This window comes from Nicotiana tomentosiformis, chromosome 6 (assembly GCF_000390325.3).
Source record: "Nicotiana tomentosiformis chromosome 6, ASM39032v3, whole genome shotgun sequence".
NCBI classification, from domain to species: Eukaryota; Viridiplantae; Streptophyta; class Magnoliopsida; order Solanales; family Solanaceae; genus Nicotiana; species Nicotiana tomentosiformis.
The window spans coordinates 106,758,987-106,768,190 of NC_090817.1; positions in this window are offsets into that span (position 1 = coordinate 106,758,987).

Consider the following 9,204-nt stretch of genomic DNA (forward strand, 5'->3'; position numbering starts at 1 on the left):
CCATCCCACCAAAATCCTTGGAGGTGTAGCCCAACTTTTATCAATAATAGATTTATAAGTTAATTTTTTTTTAAAATGTTGAGTATTTAAAAATAGAAAAGTAAAATATTTTATAAAAAGTAATGATAACTTTTTGTTTGTTATTGATATAACTGTTTAAGCAAAAATTAAAGAAAGAGTATTATTCCCCTAAACTTTTACCCTGAATATAAAATTTTGCGTTATTTACATTTTACGGTTGGCATCATTAGTGAAATACCTACATTATTTTTTTTTTCTTTTTATATTTCTCACTAGAAAACGTGTAATAAACTTTTAGAGTTAAGCTATATTGCTACGTAAAACAATTATTATTTTTTCAATAAAAACAAGAGCTGAAGAATACTAATGAATAAGCTATATTGTGCATTCTTAAATTTTTCCTCTGCAGGTTTCAAGCATTGTAACAAGTATATTCAAAGATTAAATAATTATTTCGATATCAAGTTATCAACTTTTTGAATCTTGTTTTATTTTCAAGATCATCAATATCTTAAGAGTGATTAAATAGTTTATTAAAAAAATTATTAATACTTTTATATTTCAAAAATCTAGAAAAAATAGATTTCACATAAATATATATATGAAGGTTTTGTTTCAATAAAAGCCTCCAACTAAATTTTCACTTTAGGCCCCCAATCTTGTTGAGTTAGCCCTGAATATAAGAAGTTAAACCCTTTAAAGGAATTCAATTGGTGGTATAGGAAGGAAGCATACTTGCTTACCTAAAAACACAAGTTGCAACCAATGAAAGATGAGAAGTTCTGGAAAGTGGACTATCTCAAGCAATGGAACCACCTGAGTTAGTCAATATGGCAAGAAGACCTAAGATTAAGAGAAAAAAGATGTGGCTATCAAAAGGCAAGGTGAGTGGGGAGTTTCCAAAAAAAGGAGAGTAATGATATGCAGTAACTGTAGAGAGCCTAATCATAATGCTACATGTTGTGAGAAGGTAATAATGTAACGATCCAATCGATTATTTTGAGTATTATAATCTCGTTTCCCCATTTACTACTCAAAACACCGGGTTAGTTGGTTCAAGTCCGGAAGAAATTCGGAATGAAATGAGATACTTAGTCTCATAATCAAAAATTTAAGTTAGAAAAGTCGACCGGATGTGGATATATGTGTAAAAGACCTTGAATTTGAATTCTAATAATTCTAACAGCTCCGTATGGTAATTTTTGATTTAGGAGTGTGTCCGAAAAATTATTTGGAGGTCCGTAGTAGAATTTGGCTTGAAATAGCGAAAGTTGAATTTTTGGAAAGTGAAGGTAAGGAGGACGAGAGGTGACAGGCCTTGAGACAACAAAAGAGTAAAGGCAATAAAGTCATATCGTCATTTCGAGAAATCAGTTCGTGACTCCAACGCGACTACCAGAAGGAAAAGTTAGACCTAGAGTAACAGAAATCAGTATAGACTGGTGAACAAGATAAACTAAACATGAATTAGGGACTGAGTGATTTGATAATAGTCGGCATCATGGGAGATTCAGGGATTGCGTTCTGGCAATAATAGAATTGACGGCAGAATAATAACCCTTCAATGTCATTCAGGAAGATACTTCCCTAAAGCAAGGAATGTGAGCAAAGTTAAGCGTAAGGGACTGTGTATGCCAGTTACACTAGGTGTCTCCCTCGTGAGTAAGGAATTTTGTTATCCTTGGTACAGAAGGATTACCACAAGGCAAGTAAGGGTCATCGATGATGTGGAAAGATGCCAAAGATAAAGAGGTAAAACATCTATGGGTAGATCATCGTAGCGCTAAATCTTAAGTACTCCCCTAAAAGGGAGAATATGAAGTTATGTGGCATTTAAGTCAGAATTAAGTGGTTCACAAACTATGGAATGGTAAAGGAAGAATGCGATAAAAATAAAAAAGGAATAAGATTACACTTATCCAAATCCTACAGATATGCTACGATTCCAGAAAATTATGCAAGCACAAAGGAAGTAAGGGTTCTTGCCCGGGATGTTATTGATAAATAAGGAGCCAGTGCGAGAGGTAAGTTAAGACAAAGGAAATAACCCAAGAAAGATTACGCGGAATATTGATATGAGAATGGGCCAACGAGTAGGTAGTAGTTTATCCAAGAATAGCCTAGTTATGGCTAAACAAGAGGACACATACAAATCAACAGATTGTGCAAGATCAACATAGTGAACCCCAACACGGGGAATTCAGTCTCGCAGATATGACATCGTGATCCTTGAGAAATTTTCAGTTAGGAGTTGGGGTAGGTAAAGATACCTCATGAGGGTCACAGAAATAAAAGAGAGTGTCATTGGGAAGACAGCTAAAATATCAGTTCAGAAGCAACCCTACAAGCACAAGGGCGTGGAGGTAAGTAACTACAGATAATTATAGGCGAGGAAGGATATCAAAAATTCTATCGAGTATACGATGTAATAAGCTCGCAGCTTTACAAGAGTCAGAGGGTCCTCCCTAAGTACTACAATGAAAGGCTAGCTGAGGAAATAAGGAAGAAGGCTTACACCTAAGCATAGTGACCTAAAGAGCAAATGGTCTTGTAACAACAATCTCACTATAACATTGTAAGCACTATATAAGAAAGTGACACCTACCGTGGCTAATGAACGGGAAGTAAAATCAAAGTAGGATTTAAGATCATATTAGTTGCACGAATATTTCAGCATGCGTGGGAACTAAGGTAAGCTAAGTATGCACGCTATAAGGGGGCAAAAAGACCAGGAAAAGTAATAGCTTACGTTTAAAGAAAACTGAAAAGGAATGAAAGGAATTATTCGTTCAATGATCCCAAGTTAGTTACATTATGAATGCACCTAAGATTTCGGAGTATTATCCATGTATCATATATGTTGACAATCATACAGCTGTAGAAGACTCCGGTATGAGTTAAAAAAAAGAATCGAGCCCAGGTCATAGACAAAGGATTGAATTGTTAAATGATTGTATCATGGATATTACATAGCACCCATGAAAGGCTAAAGTAATAGCTAATACCAGAAGCCGCGGATCGGGAGATAGCTTAAGCCTACATAAAGGCCGATCGAAAGGAAGAGGAAACTAAAGAGTTACATCAGCTAAGTAAATTAGGAGTCTGATTACCGGACCAGAAAGTTATAAACATTATGATTGAGAACATTGCGGAATTTATCTTAACATCAGAGGTACAAAAGAGATAGTACAACAGCCATATTGTATGATGGCTCTACGACAAAGCCAGTTAGAAGAGTACCAGCATCATAAAAAGTCAGTATGAAGCTACCACCAGGTTTTGTATGCACCAGAGGTGCAAGTATTATAAGAGAGCTTCAAGTTGTGGATGTGAATTATACTTATATGGAAGGTGGGTTATGAAAGAGATAGAAGATATGATGTGAGACTTTAAGATAAGTAAGGTAAAGGTGAACAACGTACACGATACTCAAGCGCAGAAGGTCGTGAATAGTCCATACTACGTATATAAAGATAGAAGCGCGGAGATTCAGTATCTAGGAATGATAGAGGCATCGTCAGTGGCATATCTTCCAGCCTATGGTTTCTAGGTTTTGAGAAGCCTGATTAAGAGAGTAAAGAAGAGTTAGAGACGATGTGATGTCTCGCTTGATGTTTCAGGATGACATAAGGAAATCTATGATGTAAGCAAGTTGAAGGAAGGTTGTGAGTAGTATAAATAGATATGTGTAGGCCACAAGCTATTGTATGGTAAAACGACAAGGTTCTAGAAGACAGGAGTAAGGATAAGAAAGGGCGAGTGAGAAGGTGACGAGAATGGATAAGTCCTCAGGATTAAAATACCCACGTAATGTGAATCACATTAGGATGCTATGAAATACGGTTGTGGAAGTATAGTATCGCCCCTAGGTGGATCAGTCTAATTACTCCAGATGTCCCCGACGAGACATGAGCCCTAGCTGCAGTGTTACATAAGAGGTCAAGTTATCAGTGGTAGATTATGGATCAACGTTAAGGTGAATCGACAATAGATGGAGAAAGTCCCAATGTATGAGAGGAGATGAGGATTCCATCCTTTAGATGAACAATAATAAGAAAGCATTGAAGGACATGGATTTATACACCTATGATAAGAAGCAACGAAAGTAACCTGGAGTTCGGTAGCAGACCTCAGTAACGATAAATCAAAGTAAGAGTTATGGTATAGTATGACCTACCTAGATGCAGTAAAGTCATACCAATGGATAACCGGGTCTATAAAATATGATATAGCAATTATTGTAAGTTCAACAATGTATCGAGCAAAGAACATCAGTATACCTATAGATGCCAGAGAGACATCTTATCAAGCTCTGTATATGCTTACAAAGTGAGGCCTAGAGATTGGCTAAAAATTGGAGGAAAAAGGAGAAAGAGTCGCGTAGGCGCACATAAAAGGAAAATGTCGTACATGTTGCATGACAAAAGGTAGCAAGAGTTATGATGTTGGAAGAATTTCGACCACCGGCCGTGGTGTGAGAAAGAGGCCTAAAGGGGGGAATGCTCTGGCCTTTGGATTTATTCAAAGAACAATTGCCTAAATGGAAAGAAGAGTATTAAAGTATTCACAGGAGCTATGGGTTATGAGAATGATAAGTGCATCAGTCAACATTCGAGGATGAATGTTCCAAGGGGGGAATGATGTTACACCCCATGTTTCCGTACGTAAAAATACGCCATAAGTAAATTGATGAAAGCTAGAAAATGAGATATTACATCCCGCATTTTAGTACGTTAAAGTTTCGTCATAAGTTAATCCACGTACGTTCGGGAATGAGATTATTTTGGGATTATAAGTATTACGCTATTTCAAACATGTGACGAGTAAGTTCGTGAAGGTGAGAGGGCAAGCAAATCAAGGAAAATGAATTTTGTCAAAGTTTGACGTTTGGGAATAAAATACGGCCCAAGCTATAATACCCCGTATTTATGGACTGGTGCCATACAAGGTACCACATGACCATGATAGTAAGGTGCATAAGGTATGTTAAAAGTGAGTAGTATTTTAAGTAATTTGAGATAATTCTTGATTATGTGGGTAATTGGTTAATTAATAATTTTGGTGCGGGATTAGCTAATATTGGATCTTGGATAATTAATGATTTTGGTGGGTTAATTAATGATTTTGGATTAGTTTGTTATACTGTCCCAAACGTGGCAGCAAGTGACATGGATCAAAGACCTAAAATTATAACTCTTATATATGAGTGAAAGGTGGCACATTTATATATATATATATATATATTATGTGGCGTAGTCACCTTGCAAGGTGGGTCCTACATCAATTTTAACAAAATACATCTCTAACAAAGGGAGATCATATGTTGGATGCCTCAGTTACGTTGATTATCCCTTTCTAAATTTCATTTCTTAATTCATTTGTGGATTACATTTTATGTCTTGCTTAAACAATGTGGACGTACGAAAATGTGGCATATGCATATATCCACAATTTTTCTTTTATATCTTATGAACCATAAAAATTTCACCAGCTTTGCATTTATTGGTATACAACCTTTTAAGTTGAAGCGAGAACAAGAAATAGTCTTATAGTGTAGTCCTAACAAAAGAATGTCACACTATTTTCTGAATTTCAAATGAAGGGTTCAAAAAAGATGATCTTGCAATAGCAACGTTATTGCTTAGAGCATTTCATACGAATTGCCCCCTATTTCGATCTCGCTATTACATGTTTCATCGCGATTGGCGTGTGTTAGAGGGATTATCAAGAAAATCGACTCAGGTATGTTAAGGATATCCCTTCTTTCTTTTTGGCATGATCCAAATAATACAAATGAAACGAGCAAAATACGCAACTTTCATAAATGTCTGTATTCATAGAAATACTAGGGGTGTCTATATTCTTTATACCCCATGTGAATTATTATTTTATCATCTGTTCATGGGTCTCAGAAAAATACGTATTTGATAAAGTTATCCGAAAGGCATATTGATTTTATGACATCCCGAGAAATCTTATTAACGTATTTGTTATACATTTCATGTTTTTATACATGTACATTGACCCATGACCAGATGGCGTTATATACGCATATATTATATGTATATGGGATATGGGAAAAGGTTACAGCTTTATATACGCACCACAACTTGATCAGCTGGTATACATTGATGATTTTGCCCACAGTGGCCAAGATGATATGATGGGATGCCCTTAGAGGCTTGATGATATTATGAACGTATATACCTATGCATGATATAACATGTCTATGCATATGCATGACAGTATAACATTAATGATTCACCGAGCTATTCAGACATACATGTTGAGTCTTTTACTCCATGTTTCTCTCATGTCTATTATTTACTGATTTTCATTCCTTACATACTCGGTACATTATTTGTACTGACATCCCTTTTGCCTGGGGATGCTGCGTTTCATGCCTGCAGGTCCCGATAGACAAGTCGAGAGTCCTCCAAGTAGGCTATCAGCTCAGCGGAATGTGATGGTGCGCTCCATTTGCTCCGGAGTTGCTTGTTTGGTCAGTATGATTTAGACGTGTATTGTTTGGTATGACGGGGCTCTGTCCCGGCCTTTATGACAATTATGTATTCTTAGAGGCTTGTAGACAGATGTCATGTACGTAGAAGATTGTATGGCCTTGTCGGCCTATGTTCTACGTACGAGTGGTTATTTTGGTCTTATAGGCACGTATGTCTTATGTATAAGTTGGTATTACATGTTGTATTCTACTTACCTCACGACAGCCTCTCCGGCTCAGTTATCTACGATAGTATGATACAAAAAGATACGTTATGTTGGTGCTTGGTTGAGTAAGGTACTGGGTGCCCATCGCGGCCCATCGATTTGGGTCGTGACATTACCCCAAAGAAGTAGTGACGAGGGGTCGACTCCGACACTTACTATGGGCTATAAATAAAATACCCATGATATAATTAAGCATAGATTTCGTAAATCGGTTGTAAGCTCAATATCATGAAATAAGTAAACAAAACTTTTGTTAATAAGAAATTTCCAAATATTGTTTTCATCGTTTATCATTTTGTATCTCAGGCCAATGAAGGAATATCAATTATCAAAAATTCCAAAGCAATCAATTTAATCATGCGCAAATCATGTCGAGGTCGTACGATCCGATCCAACATAAATATTTAAATTGTGCATTACCGAGGGTCGAACGACACGAACCACAGATGCATCTATCTGCTACCGAGGCGTTCAGCACTCTCCACAAAAGAGAAAACACATTAAACAACCAATTCAAGCTTTATGAAGGGGCAAATATTCCAAGAATTTTAAATTTCTCATTTAACGGTCAAGTAAATGAAGTTTAACCCTTTTTTATTTTTTACAGTTTCCTTATTGATTTTCTAAATGTTCTTAACAACTAAATTAACAAGTAGGGCGCAAACATTGCAATTACAACATGATATGGGTCCTAGACTACCTGGACATAAGCATAATAGTAGCTACGCATGGACTCTCGTCACCTCGTGCGTACGTAGCCCCCACAAATAGAAGCACATAATAATTTGATTCACATATATGGTTAATTCCCTCTTACAAGGTTAGAAAGGAGACTTACATTGTTCCGTAATTACATAACCGACTCCAAAGCCTCTCTAACAACTCAATTCGATGCCCAATGCTTCAAAACTAATCAATAAACGTGCAAACCCATAAATATACATTCTAACACTCACTATAATTCAATTTATAACAATTTCCAACTCCGCTCGAAAAGTCGATAAAATCACCTTCGGGCCCACGTGCCCTGACTCCGAAAATTTTAATAGATAGCCATTACCCATAACCTCACGAACCCAAATATATGATTTATTTCCAATTCCATGCCTAAATTCGTGGTCAAAAATCCAAAATTATCAATTCTAGGTTTTCCTCTTAAAATCCCAAAATTCTACAAATTTTCATGTCTAAATCCGTATATAATCCAATTATTTAACTTGCAATAGGTGGGAATCACTTACCTTGACATAGATGACGAAAATCTCCTTTCCAAGAGCTCTAAAAATCACCCAACCAAATGACAAATGGAGGAAAATGGCCAAATCCCGTCTTTTAAAAACCTCACTACCCAGGCAACCCTTCTTCGCGAACGCGGCATATCCCTCGCATTCACGAAGCCCAACATCCTCATGCCTAGAAATCTGTCATCGCGTTCGCGAAGGTTAGCTACCCTGACCCTTCGTGTTCGCGTAGGCCAAATGGCCTTAGGCCCATCTCCCCATTTCTTCTTCGCGTTCGCGTCACCTTGGCTACGTTAGAGAAGGCTTGCCTTGCTAGTGCCTCGCATTCACGTCCACTTGCTCGCGTTTGCGAAGGCCAACCCAGCAACTTAATGAAATTTAGAACTTCAAACTTCTACATCTGATTCTGAAATCCATCAAATCACGTCTGATTGACCTCGACTTTTGCACACAAGTCACGTTTGACATTACAAACCTACTCCAACTTCCAGAATTGGAATCCGACCCCGATATCAAAAAGTCCACTCTCGGTTAGACTTCTCAAAAACCTTCAAATTCCAGTTTTCACCAAATGACCTACGGACCTCCAAATCCACATCCGGACGCGCTCCCAATACCAGAATCACCATACGGAGCTATTCCTAGGATCGGAATCCCAAACGAAACATTTATAACATTGAAATACACCTCAACCTAATATTTATGGAATCCCTCCAAAATGCCAACTTCTACAATAGGCGTTAAAACGCTCCCAGGTCATCCAAAACACGATCCAGACATACGCCCAAGTCCAAAATCATCAAACAAACCTGTTGGAACCTTCAAACCCCTATTCCGAGGTCGTTTACTCAAAAATCATACTTTAGTCAATTCCTCCAACATAAGGGTCCTGAAATTATAATTTTCTTTCCAAATCAACTCCGAACTTCCCGAAATTAAATTCCGACCATGCGTACAAGATATAATACCTAAAGTGAAGCTGCTGAGGGTATCGAACCGTTGAATGATGCGCTAAAGCTCAAAACGACCGGTTGAGTCATTACACTATACCTACCAAATTAAATCCCTTTGAGTCTAGTTTCCAACGCATCAAACCGTTTGTCATTTGTATATTTCTACAGAACATTATGGCCATTTTACCGGACCTATACATATGCGCGACCGCGCATATAAGGGGGTTTCTGCCTTATGTATGCGACCAGATGTGCGGTCA